General features: G+C 40.9%; 1 pseudogene; it reads left to right on the top strand.

Annotated features, from left to right (window-relative positions):
* Window positions 1–1,861: 1,861 nt before the first annotated feature.
* Window positions 1,862–8,696, top strand: LOC102745789 (RNA cytosine C(5)-methyltransferase NSUN2 pseudogene; annotated as a pseudogene).
* Window positions 8,697–12,110: the final 3,414 nt, after the last annotated feature.

The following is a 12,110-nucleotide window of genomic DNA, read 5'->3' as shown; positions in this document are numbered from 1 at the left end:
AGGGGAGGTGGTTGGGAGGATGGCATAATTGGGTGATGGGCATTAAGGAGGGCAATTGATGTAATGAGCACTGGGTGTTATATGCAACTGATGAATGACTAAATTCTACCCCTGAACCTAATAATACACTATATGTTAACTAAAGTGAATTTAAATTAAAAAAAATAAGTTGGGCTTTTGGTGCCAATTCTTTAGCTCTAAGTCCTAAAGATTTTCTACTTTTTTTCTAAAAGTTTTATAATTTTTTGTTTTACACTTAAGCTTGTAATCCATTTTGAGGGTTTTGTTTTGTTTTGTTTTTTGTAAGCTGACAGATTTAGGTTGGTTTGGGATTTTTGGTTTTTGCCTACAGAGGTGTGTCTATTCCAGCTCCATCTGTTGGTGCTCTCTCTATCCCTCCAGTAAGTTGCTTTTGTACCTTTGTCAAAAATCGCAGGTTGATTTCTGTGTTCAGTATTGTGTTCCAATGATCTAAGCGTCTATCCCTCCATAATACCACACTGTCTTGATTACTGTAGCTATATAATAAATCTTGAAGTCAAGATTGATTCTTTTCACTTTATTCGTCTTTGGCATAGTGTTTTTATCTATTTTAGCTCCTTCGTCTCTTCATGGAAATTTTTAGAATAAGTTTGTGTATGACTGCAAAAAAATAATAAAACCTTTCTGGAGTCTTGATAGGAATTGCATTAAACATATAGAGAAATTTGGGTAGAACTGATATCTTTATTATGTTGAGTCTTCTAATCCATGAACACAATATGTCTCTCCATATATTTAGATCTCTGATTTTGTGCATCAGCATTTTGTGATTTTCAGCATACAGATTCTGTACTGTTTTGTCAGTTAATAATAAATATTTCATTTGCTTTGGAGTGATTGTAAATGGTATTGTTTTTAATTTTAGTTTCCACATGTTTGTTGTTAGTATATAGAAATGCAATTGATTTTTGTATGTTTCTCTTGTACCATGCAGCCTTGCTAAAATCACTTATTAGTTCTGGGACTTTTACAGATACTTTGGGATGTTTTACACAGAAAAATATCATCTGCAAATAGGGACAGTTTTATTTCTTCATTTCTAATCTGTGTGCCTTTTAAATCTTTGAAAGATTTCTCTGCTTCTTAACAAACGGAGTGTAGAAGGACAACTGATTTTTGGATATAGGAAGTGGATGGAGAGTGGAGCCATCTGTTGAGATTGGAAAGACTAAGGGAGAAGAAGGTTGAGGGGAGAAAAATCAAGAGTTCTGCCTATTGACAACTAAGTGAAAATGTTGCATGGGAGAAAGCCTCAGAAGAGAAGTCAAAGGTAGAGATAAAATTTGGGAGTAGTTAGCAATTAGATAATATTGAAATCCACGGAAGAGAGAAGATGGAGGCCAGAAGAAGACCCAGGACCAAACCCTGATGACTGCAGATAATTAGAGGTTGAATATAGGAGGAGAAGCCTGCAAAGGGGATCAGGAAGGGCATTCAATGGCTTCAGACAAATCACTTTCTTCCTTTACACTTCAGTTTATTCACCTGAAAAAAATGGGAGTTTGGGTGAGAACACAACTACACCACTTAGAACACTTCAGGAGAAATGTTCTTTAATTTGGGGAGTTTTTGGTCAGCAAAATGCTACAGAGGTGAGGACTGGACAATGAAACCATTCCCTCATTTGCTCATTTTGCGAGACTTGGTGCTTTGGGAGTGATAAGGATATGACATCCTTGGATAGATAGCATATCCTGATTAAGGAAACATCTATATGATGTGGTTTGAAGTGGTGGGGTTCAGAGCCAATGGCCAAGAAAGAATTTGAGATGTCTTTGGTGCAAAAAGGTTATTTTATTAAAGTATGGGGACAGGATCCATGGGCAGAAAGAGCTGCACTAGGGTTGTGAGGAGTGACTGATTATATAAGACTTTCTATCTTATGGAGGGGAAGGTGATGTTAGGGCTCCAGGAAATTGAGTCTATAGGTTTCTGGAGATTGCTTTTGTCTTATAAATCCTTAAGACAGTTGCAAACTGATGGAGACTCATATCCTGCATGACTGTGATCTCTATCAGTTAACCATTTGTTTTTCCCTTTCCTTTGTTCTAGGGCAGCCAGGAGTGGCAGAGGAATGTCACATATATCCCACCTTTGGGGGGTGGGGGTGGTTGCAGGATGTTAGCTTGTGCTTTGCCTCCAGCTTGCCTTCTGCTCCCTCATCATACAGAGCACTTCTCTTACCAGGCTCTTTGATCAGCCATTATGATAAATCCCCACAAGTCAATGGATTCATATCAGTCATAAAACAAAGCATTTTGCTTGACTGGAAAGGCTAATCAGGTTGTCTCAATGTTCTGCATGTCTAGCCACTCCTGATTCCACACCACAGCTCAAAGGCTGGCACTTCCATCTTCCCTGCCCTGCCCCAGTTTTCTTTTTCCGCATACCTCTTAACAACTTCAGATGTAATAAACGTGATAAATAGGTAAATATGATCATGTTTATTTGTCTCCAACTAGAATATTAACTCCGAGTCAGAGATTCCCAAAAGCTTAGACATGTGGCCAGCACATAATAGGTGTTCTAACATTTGTTAACAAATTTTGAAATAATGCAATTACCTCCAACTTTTAAGTCCAAGGATCACGGTCCAAAGCTGGTGGCCTGAGTGTCAGTGGTGTTTATTATTAATATGGAGAGAAACCACTTGAGTATAACTATGAAAAAAAGAGTCCGGAATCATGCAAAGCTTAAATTATGCCAGATTGTCATAAATGCATCCTCATGTAAAATATAACCAGTTTGTAATTTATTACATATTTGTGCAATAAATTGGTGTGCAATCATTAAGATTTAAAATATATTTAATGATATATGGAAAATAACCTTATGTTACAATTTTGAGCTCAGTTAATGGGACATAAAACTACATATGGAGGGGTTCCTGGGTGGCTCAGTTAGTTAAATGTCTGACTCTTGATTTCAACTCAGGTCATGATCTTGGGGTCATTAGGCTCTGTGCTCAGTGGGGAGCTGCTGCTCTCCTTTTCCTTCTACCCCTCCCCTACTCCCACACATGCTCTCTCTCAAATAAATAAATAAGTAAATCTTAAAACTATATATAGAACATGAGGAGCAAATTTTGAAATGGGAATAAAATGAATCAGAAACACAAATAAACCCAGTGTATATACCAAAACAGTTGAATGCTAAGATTACAAGTAATTTCTTTTTTGCATCCTTTTGGTTTTCTGCTATTAACACATAAAACTTGTACAATCAGAAAACACAAACCATCAGTAAGTCGAGAGTACTTGGAAAACAATTTCCTCTCAGAAATGAAGGCACTTTTAGGACCATCATAGACAGCACCACGGAACTGACCCGAGAGGTCCCAAGGCCTCCTAGAAATCAGACGTGGAATGAAAGAGGGGCCAGCAGCCATGGGAATGCACTAGTTTTGTCTGAGAGTATTTCTCAGCTGGATTGTGCCTTCTGCACTTTAAACCTTTGAGGTTGCCCCAGAGCCTCTCCAAAATGCCAGAAATTCACCCTCACTTACCTTCCCAAATAACAACACCTAAAGCTATAGGTAACAGAAAATGAACTTAGCTGGTTTCAACTCCAAGAATATTTTTTCACATAAAATAATCCAAAATGGGCAGGGCAGCTCCTGGATTAGGATTATAAATGCCGGGTTATGGTCTCCCCTTTCAATCACTCCAATGCATTCAGTCTACCTCTAAGTCTGATGCTGCAACAGCTGTGGTCATTTCTGACATCACTTGCAGGCAAATGGCCAGAGGCAGAAGAGGTTCTGCCTCTTTCTTACACATAAAGAATGAGGCTATCTTTCAAAAAAGACACCAGCTGGAGAGAGCCAGGGAGAATGACAGAGTAGGAGGATCTTGAGCTCACCTCCTTCCATGGACACATTGAGGCAATGACTACATATAATGCAATTCACTCTGGAAACATCCTGAAAACTAGCAGAACAGATCATCCACAGCCAAAGACATAAAGAAAAAGCTACATCAAGAAGGGTAGGAGAGGCAGAGACATGGTCAGAAAACAAACCCCCAGTATGGTGACCCACAAGCAGGAGAGATATCAGAGGTGCAGAAGTCCTTCCTGAGTAGCGAGGGGATCAAGAACCACATCAGGCACCCCCAGCCCTAGAGGCCTGATCCAGAAAGACAAGCCCCCATAATGTCTGCTTTTAAATTGGCAGACATTAACTCAGGGAGAGCCAGAGGGCTACAAGAAACCAAGTCTTCATTCTTAAAGGAGCAGCATTCCGTATCACTCCAGCACAGAGGCAACAGTTTTGAAAAGAGCCTGGATGGGGCGCCTGGGTGGCTCAGTCAGTTAAGCATCTGCCTTTGGCTTGGGTCATGATCCCAGGGTCCTGGGATCGAGCCCCACATTGGGCTCCTTGCTCAGCAGGGAGCCTACTTCTCCCTCTGCCTATGGCTCCGAGCCCCTGCTTGTGCTCTCTCTCTCTCTCTCTCATCCTAAGGAAAAAAAGAAAGAAAGAAAAGAAAAGAGCCTGGGTTACACCTGAAGATTTACTGACTAACTTTAGGACATGTGCCAGAGGGGCAGGGATCTGAAGGAGCTTTCTCTGGAAGTAGAAATGCCGGCAGTTGCCATTTTTTTTTCCTTCAGCCTTGCTGTCTGGACACTTGTGGGAGCCAGTTCTGATTCTTTCCATTTACTTTACTAATACTGTTCAACCTTGGTATTAGTATTCCCTTGTAGACCTGCCTCACCCAACATACCTGTCCCAGAAGGCACCCCTCCAATGTGGCTTTTTCCCTGCCACATTTAGCAGGCAGTCTCAGTTGGGAACCAGTGTTCTCCCAAAGTGACTACAGCCCTACCAAACCCAACAGACAGCCTAGGCCACATCTGATGCCCTTCCAGGGGGATTCCTGCCCCAGTGAGGGAACCAGCCCCACTCACCAGTGCACTTGCAGCAGTTACAGCTAGGTCTCTAAGCCAACCATACCCAACAGCATTCTCACAGCAGTTACAGCCCAGTCACAACAAGAGCACACATACAGCCCATACAGTAGACACTCTTGAAACACCTTGTTCTGGTGGCAAGAAGAATTGGACTACTGGGCCCCATAGGATACCTTCTACATGAGGCCACTACTTTCAAGACCAGGAGACTACCAAATACATAGAAACAAACACAGACAAAATGGAGACAAAGAAGTATATTTCGACTAAAGAACAAGACAAAACCTCAGAAAGAGCTAAACAGAATGTAGATAAGCAATCTACTTGATAGAGTTCAAAGTAATGGTCCTAAAGATGCTCACCAGATTTGAGAGAAGTGTGGCTAAATTCAGTGAGAACTTCAACAAAGTGTGAGAAAATATAAAAAGGAACCAATCAGAGCTGAATTATACAGTAACTAAAATGAACTACAGGGATTCAACAGCAGATTGGAGGATACAGAAGAATGGATTAACAATCTAAAAGAGCAGTGGGGGCATCTGGCTGGCTCAGCTGGAGGAGCATGTGACTCTTGATTTGGGGGTCATGAGTTTGAGCCCCACACTGGGTGTAGAGATTACTTAAATAAATAAAACTTTAAAAAATAAATAAGTAAGAAAATTTAAAAAGAAAGAAAGAAAGAAAAAGAAAGAAAGAAAGAAAGAAAGAAAGAAAGAAAGAAAGAAAGAAAGAAAGAAAGAAAAAGAAAGAGCGGGCTGTGGAAAGCAACCAAGCCGAAAAGCAAAAAATTGTTTTTTTTTTTAAAGTAGGCTCCACACCTAGCATGGAGCCCAGTGCGGGGCTTGAACTCACAACCCTGAGATTAAGACCTGAGCTGAGATCAAGAGTCAAACGCTTAACTGACTGAGCCACCCAGGTGATCCCCCCAATTTTTTTTAACTGAAAATACTTTAAGGGACTTCTTGGGACAACATTGAGCACACTAACATTCACATTTTAAGGGTCCCAGAAGGAAAAGAGAAAGAGGAACAGAAAATTTATTTATTTATTTATTTAAGATTTTATTTATTTATTTGACAGAGAGAAACACAGTGAGAGAGGGAACACAAAGCAGGGGGAGTGGGAGAGGGAGAAGCAGGCTTCCCACTGAGCAGGGAGCCTGATGGGGGGCTTGATCCCAGGACTCTGGGATCATGACCATAGCCAAGGCAGACACTTAATGACTGAACCATCCAGGTGCCCCCCAGAAAATTTATTTGAAGAAATAATAGTTGGAAATTTTCCTAACGTGGGGAAGGAAACAGATATCCAGGTCCAGAAAGCAAAGAAAGCTCCAAACAAGATAAACCCAAGGAGGTCCACACCAAGACACATAATAATTAAAATATCAGGTCCTCCCCAGCCAGTGGTGGCTGGTAGGTGTGTGTGGGTGTGGGCAGCCATCTGGGCCATGGGAGTTGCTGACCAGTGGCTCCAGCAGCAATGGCAGCAACAGGGATGGCAGCAGCATCAGGGCCAAGAGGATGGTGCCAAGAAAGGCAGGAAATACAATGAAGTGTGCTGGGAAGGCAGGTATCCCCAGATCGTCAAGGAGAACAAGCTCTTCCAGCACTATTACCAGGAGTTCAAGAATGCCCAAGGGCCAATGGGACCAGGTCATGGAAGCACTCAGGGCACCTCCCCCCCGCCCCGCAGCCACTTTAGATTACTGGTTACAAAAGCCACACAAAAAACTCTCTATTGCTTAAAGAACAAGTATTTCAAGAAATTGGAGAACCTGAAGTGGAAGGTCAGAAAGTTAAAGTTCCACAGCCCCTGAGTTGGTATTCTGAAGAAATTTCCTGGCACAAAAATTTAAGTGGAAAAATCTGAGAAGGTCTCCACAATTGAAAAAGTTTCACCAGTTTCTAGTTAGTGAAACTGAATCTGGAAAAATCAGTTGTCAAGAAGCTGTTAGCATGATTCCACTACTGTTACTTAATACTCACCCTCTCCGTAAGATCTTAGATATGTGTTTAGCACCTGGATCAAAGACCACACAATTAATTGAAATGTTACATGCTGACATGAATGTCCGTTTTCCTGAAGGGTTTGTTGTCACGATGATGAGGACAACAAGCGTTGCTATCTGCTCATTCATCAGGTCAAAACGCTAAGCAGCCTCTGCATCCATGGTGATCAACCATGATGTGTTCGGCATATCTAGATTCAAAATAGATGTAAATAGGAGGAAAGAGATTTTTTTCTATAATTGCATTTTATGTGATGTCCCTTGCAGTGGAGATGGCACTATGAGAAAAAAAGCAATGATGTCTGGAAAAAGTGGAAGACCTTATATAACTTGCAGCTGCATGGTTTATAGCTGTGGATTGCAATGCAAGACACTGAGAAGCTAGTGGAAGGTGATAGGTTGGTGTCTTCTACATGTTCACTAAACCCCCATTGAAGATGAAGTGGTAATAGCATCTTTACTGGAAAAAAAGTGAAGGTGCTTTGGAGCTTGCTGATATGTTTTCTGAACTGCCAGGACTAAAATGGATGCCTGGAATTACACAGTGGAAGATAATGATGAAAGATGAACAGTGGTTTACAGAGTGGGATGATAGTCCTCACAGCAGACATACCCAGATTTGGCCTACCATGTTCCTACCAAAGGACCCAGAAAAGTTACAGGGGATGCACCTAGAGTGGTGACCTAGAATATTACCACATCATCAAATACTGGAGGGTTCTTTGTAGCTGTATGAGAGAAAAAGTCTTCAATTCCATGGCACAAATGTCCACCAAAGCTGGAGGGTGAATCTGTGGTACCCAGAGAAACTGGTCCAACACTGCAAATCCCACAGAAGGAAAATTACAGACACTTCTGAGCTGGAAAGTTAACCAGGTAGCAGAATTGACAACACAGAGATAATGGAAAGAACTGAGAATTTAGAGAACAATGGAAATAAGAAAGATGGAGTGTGTGGTCCTTCTCCATCTAATAAAATGAAGTTATTTGGAAGAATTTAAAGAAGATTCATTTGTATTTATTCCTGTATAATTCCTGTATTATTTCCACCTATCCAGAAATTCTGTGTACTGGGTCCTTCATTCCTAAGATGAATTTGTTAACCCAAACTATGGAAGGGAAGAAAAGGCAACTCTACATAGTCTCCAAGGAGCTAAGGAATGTGCTGCTGAATAATAGTGAGAGGATGAAAGTTATAAACACTGGGATAAAAGTCTGGTGTTGGAATAACAGTGATGAAAAGTTTGATTGTGCTTTTCAGTTAGCACAAGAGGGAATATACACGTTGTATCCATTTATTAATTCAAGAATGATCACTGTATCAATGGAAGATGTTAAAATTCTATTGACCCAGGAAAATCCATTTTTAAAGAAAACTTAGCAGTGAGACATATAGCCAAACCAAGGACTTGGCTAGAGGGAGCATCATCCTGACGTACGACTCAGACCCTACTAAACCGGATACCCTTCAGTGTCCCATTGTGTTATGTGGATGGCAGGGAAAGCCTTCCATTTGGACTTTTATGCCCAAGAATGAATGGCTTCATTATCTCAGGATGATGGGGCTAGAAGTGTTGGCAGGATGAAGGAAGGGACTGTTCAGGTACACGAGAACACAAGCAGCTCTGGGCTGCCTGAGGACAAAGTGAGTGCCAAACATGGACTGGAGCAGGCCACCAGCACAGACACTGTTGTGGGACCTGATCCATCAGGGGCTGCCCTGCTCCAGTGAGGACACCCAGGGAGAGCCTGCCTGGGCCTGGCAGGGGCCTTCACCTTGGTGTTCAATGCCAAACCCAGAACTTCTGACCTTTAAATATGTATTTTTGAAGACTGGAAACTGATGGAATGATAGAATAGTCTGTGAATGATCTCAGTACTGCTTTCATATATTTTTTTAACTTGTTAGAAAAGCTGGGTCCAATGTACCTATTGTAGGCAATAGACTTTCACCATTAAAGTCTTACTTCTATCAAGAAACAAAACTGCCCTTGCAGGAATTTTCAGTTCCCTTTTGTTAGGCCTATATTGGTCTTAAGTACCACCAATTGTTTTAATTATTACTTATAGAAAGAATCTATAACTCATTATGAATTGGAAAACCACATTGTAAGCTTTAATGATCATATTAAGTTGTACATTAGCTGTGTGACATTAGTATGCAGTAGGTTAATATCTGAGGTCTCAGATGACTTCTGTGCCTTTATAATAAAAGGTAAAATAAACTGTTTCTCAAAGTTTAAAATTAAGACATCAAAAGTTAGAAATAAAAGAATCTGAAAAGCAGCAAGAGAAAAGTAAATAGTTACATACAAGGTAAATCCCCCTAAGGCTATCAGGTGATTTTTCAGCAGAAATTTTGCAGGCCAGAAGAAAGTGGCATGATATATTTAAAACCCCTCAACCTAAAATACTCTACCTGGCAAGGTTATCATCAGAATTGAAGGAGATAAAGGGCTTCCCAGACAAACACAAGTTAAAGGAGTTCATCACCACTAAACTGGTCTTACAAGAAATATTAGAGGAATTACTTTAAGCAGATAAGAAAAAGCCATAAATAGAAGTAACAAAATTATAAAAGGAAAAAATTTCACTGGCAAAAGCAGATATATACTAAAGGTAGTAGATCACTTATAAAGCTAGTATGCAGACTAAAAGACAAAAGTGGTAAAATCAATCATATCTACAAAAGCTAGTTAAGGGATATGCAAAATAAAAGGTAAAATATGATATCATATACATAAAACGTGTGGAAAGTGTAAAAATGTAATACTTTTAGAATATGTTTGAGCTTAAGCAACCACCAACTTAATATAGACTGCTGAATACATAGGATATTATATATAAACTTCATAGTAACCAGAAACCAAAAACCTATAACAGATAAACAAAAAACAAAAAAGAAAGGAATCCAAGTATAATACTAACAAAATAATCAAATTACAAGGAAAATACAGCACAAGAAGAAAGAAACAGAATAACTACAAAAACAACCAGAAAACAATTAACAGAATGGCACTAAGCACATATCTATCAATATTCATTTTGTAAATAGACTAAGTGCTCTAATCAAGAGACATAGGGTGACAGAATGGAGAAAAACACAAGATCTATCTATATGCTGCCTACAAGCGATTCATTTCAGACCTACAGATATATAGAGACTGAAGGTGAAAGGATGGAAAAAGATCTTCTGTGTAAATGGAAACAAGAAAAAAAGGCTGGGATAGTGATACTTTTTAAAAAATATTTTATTTATTCATTTGAGAGAGAGAGAGAGACAGAGAAAGCACAAGCAGGGGGAGAGGCAGAGGGAGAGGGAGAAGCAGACTCCCCGCTGAGCTGGGAGCCCAATATGGGACTCGATCCCGGGACCTGGAGATCATGACCTGAGCTGAAGGCAGATGCTTAACTATCTGAGCCACCTAAACGTCCTGGGATAACAATACTTATATCAGACAAAATTGACTATAAAACAAAGACTATAACAAGAGACAAATAAGGGCATTATATAATGATCAAAGAATCAATCCAACGAGAGGATATAACAATTAGAAATATCTATGCACCCAACACTGGAGCATCTAAACGTATAAAGCAAATATTAACAGAACTCAAGTGAGAAATTGACAGTAATATAATAGTAGGGGACTTTAACACCCCCATTACTTCAATGCGTAAATCACCCAGACAGAAAATCAATAAGGAAACTGTGGCTTTGAACAACACATTAGACCAGATGGGCTTAACAGCTATATACAGAACATTCCATCCAAAAACAACAGAATACACATTATTTTCAAGTGCACAGAGAACATTCTCCAGAATAGATCACATGTTGGGCCACAAAACAAGTCTCAGTAAATTTAAGAAAACTGAAATCATATCCAGACTTTTTTTTCCCCCCTCATGGTATGAAACTAGCAATTAGTTACAAGGAAAAACTGGAAAAAAAAACCCACAAACATGTGGAGGTTAAACAACATGCTACTAAACTACTAGTGGGCCAATGAAGAAATCAAAGAGGAAATCAAAAGGTACCTGGAGACAAATAAAAATGGAAACACAACAGTTCAAAATCCTTGGGATGCCACAAAAGCAGTTTTTAAGAGGGACATTTAGGGGAGCTTGGGAAGATGGCAGAGTAGGATGACCCTGAGCTCATCCCATCCCACTTTTTCAAAGGGATATTGTCCATATCCAAGTCAACAAACTGAAGAGCAATCTGAAGACTGGCAGATAAATTGCACAACTAAATATAGAGAAGAAGCTGCATCTGAAAGGTTAGGAATGTCAGAAAGGCAGAGGGAGGCTGCCCACAGCAGGGAGGGAGCTGTGCATCTAGAGAGGGAAGAGAAATGGGCCCTTGCACCAGGGAATTCACACAGGGAAGACTTATCCCAATAATGCTTAGCTTTAAAAACCAGAGGGGCCAAATTCCATGAGTTTATATAACCAGTGGTACTTAGAGCCTGGAGCTTTAAAAGTCTGCTGACTTAGCACTGGGTGAGGAGGGAGGGTGAGTGACAGCTCTGTCCACCACCTTTAGAGAGACAGCAGCCTACATGGAGAAGCAACATAAAAATGGCAGTTTACACAAAGTCAGGGGCAAATGGGAGACAGATCTGTTTATACTGATTTTGGAGCATGTTGGGGTACTTCTCCAAAAATGAGGGAGGTGGCAGGTGCCATTTTCCTCCACGGCTGCTCAGCATAAACAGAGCCACTGTGAGAGGTGGGACTGCACAGACACTTGCTACCTAACCCACTAGTCGTGCACCACACCCACAAGTTTCCCTGAAGACTAGTCCACTCCAAGCCAGCTAATCTTGGCCCTGGGCTGGGGCAAATTTTGTCAAAGCCACAGATGGGCCCTACAAGCCACTGGGTGCACAGCTGCTGTGCACCATGCAGAACCACCATGCTGGGCCCACTTGTGGCTCAGGGCCCAGCCACCACACTGCACCCAGCAGCACACCCCCAGCCACCATCACACACCAGGTCCAGCCTGGCCCAGCTTCATGCCCCTGACAGCCCTGACACACAGCCCCCAACCACCACAGTGCTTGGAGGAATATCACATCTGTGCAGCCCAGCACAAATTTTACTAACACCGTGGCCTCACTTCCAAGTTTCCTGGTGGGCA

This window comes from Leptonychotes weddellii, chromosome 1, assembly GCF_054177405.1.
Source record: "Leptonychotes weddellii isolate Sample4059 chromosome 1, ASM5417740v2, whole genome shotgun sequence".
Classification (NCBI taxonomy): Eukaryota; Metazoa; Chordata; class Mammalia; order Carnivora; family Phocidae; genus Leptonychotes; species Leptonychotes weddellii.
The sequence above is the reverse complement of the archived record's forward strand: the minus strand, read 5'-3'. Positions and strand labels throughout refer to the sequence as shown.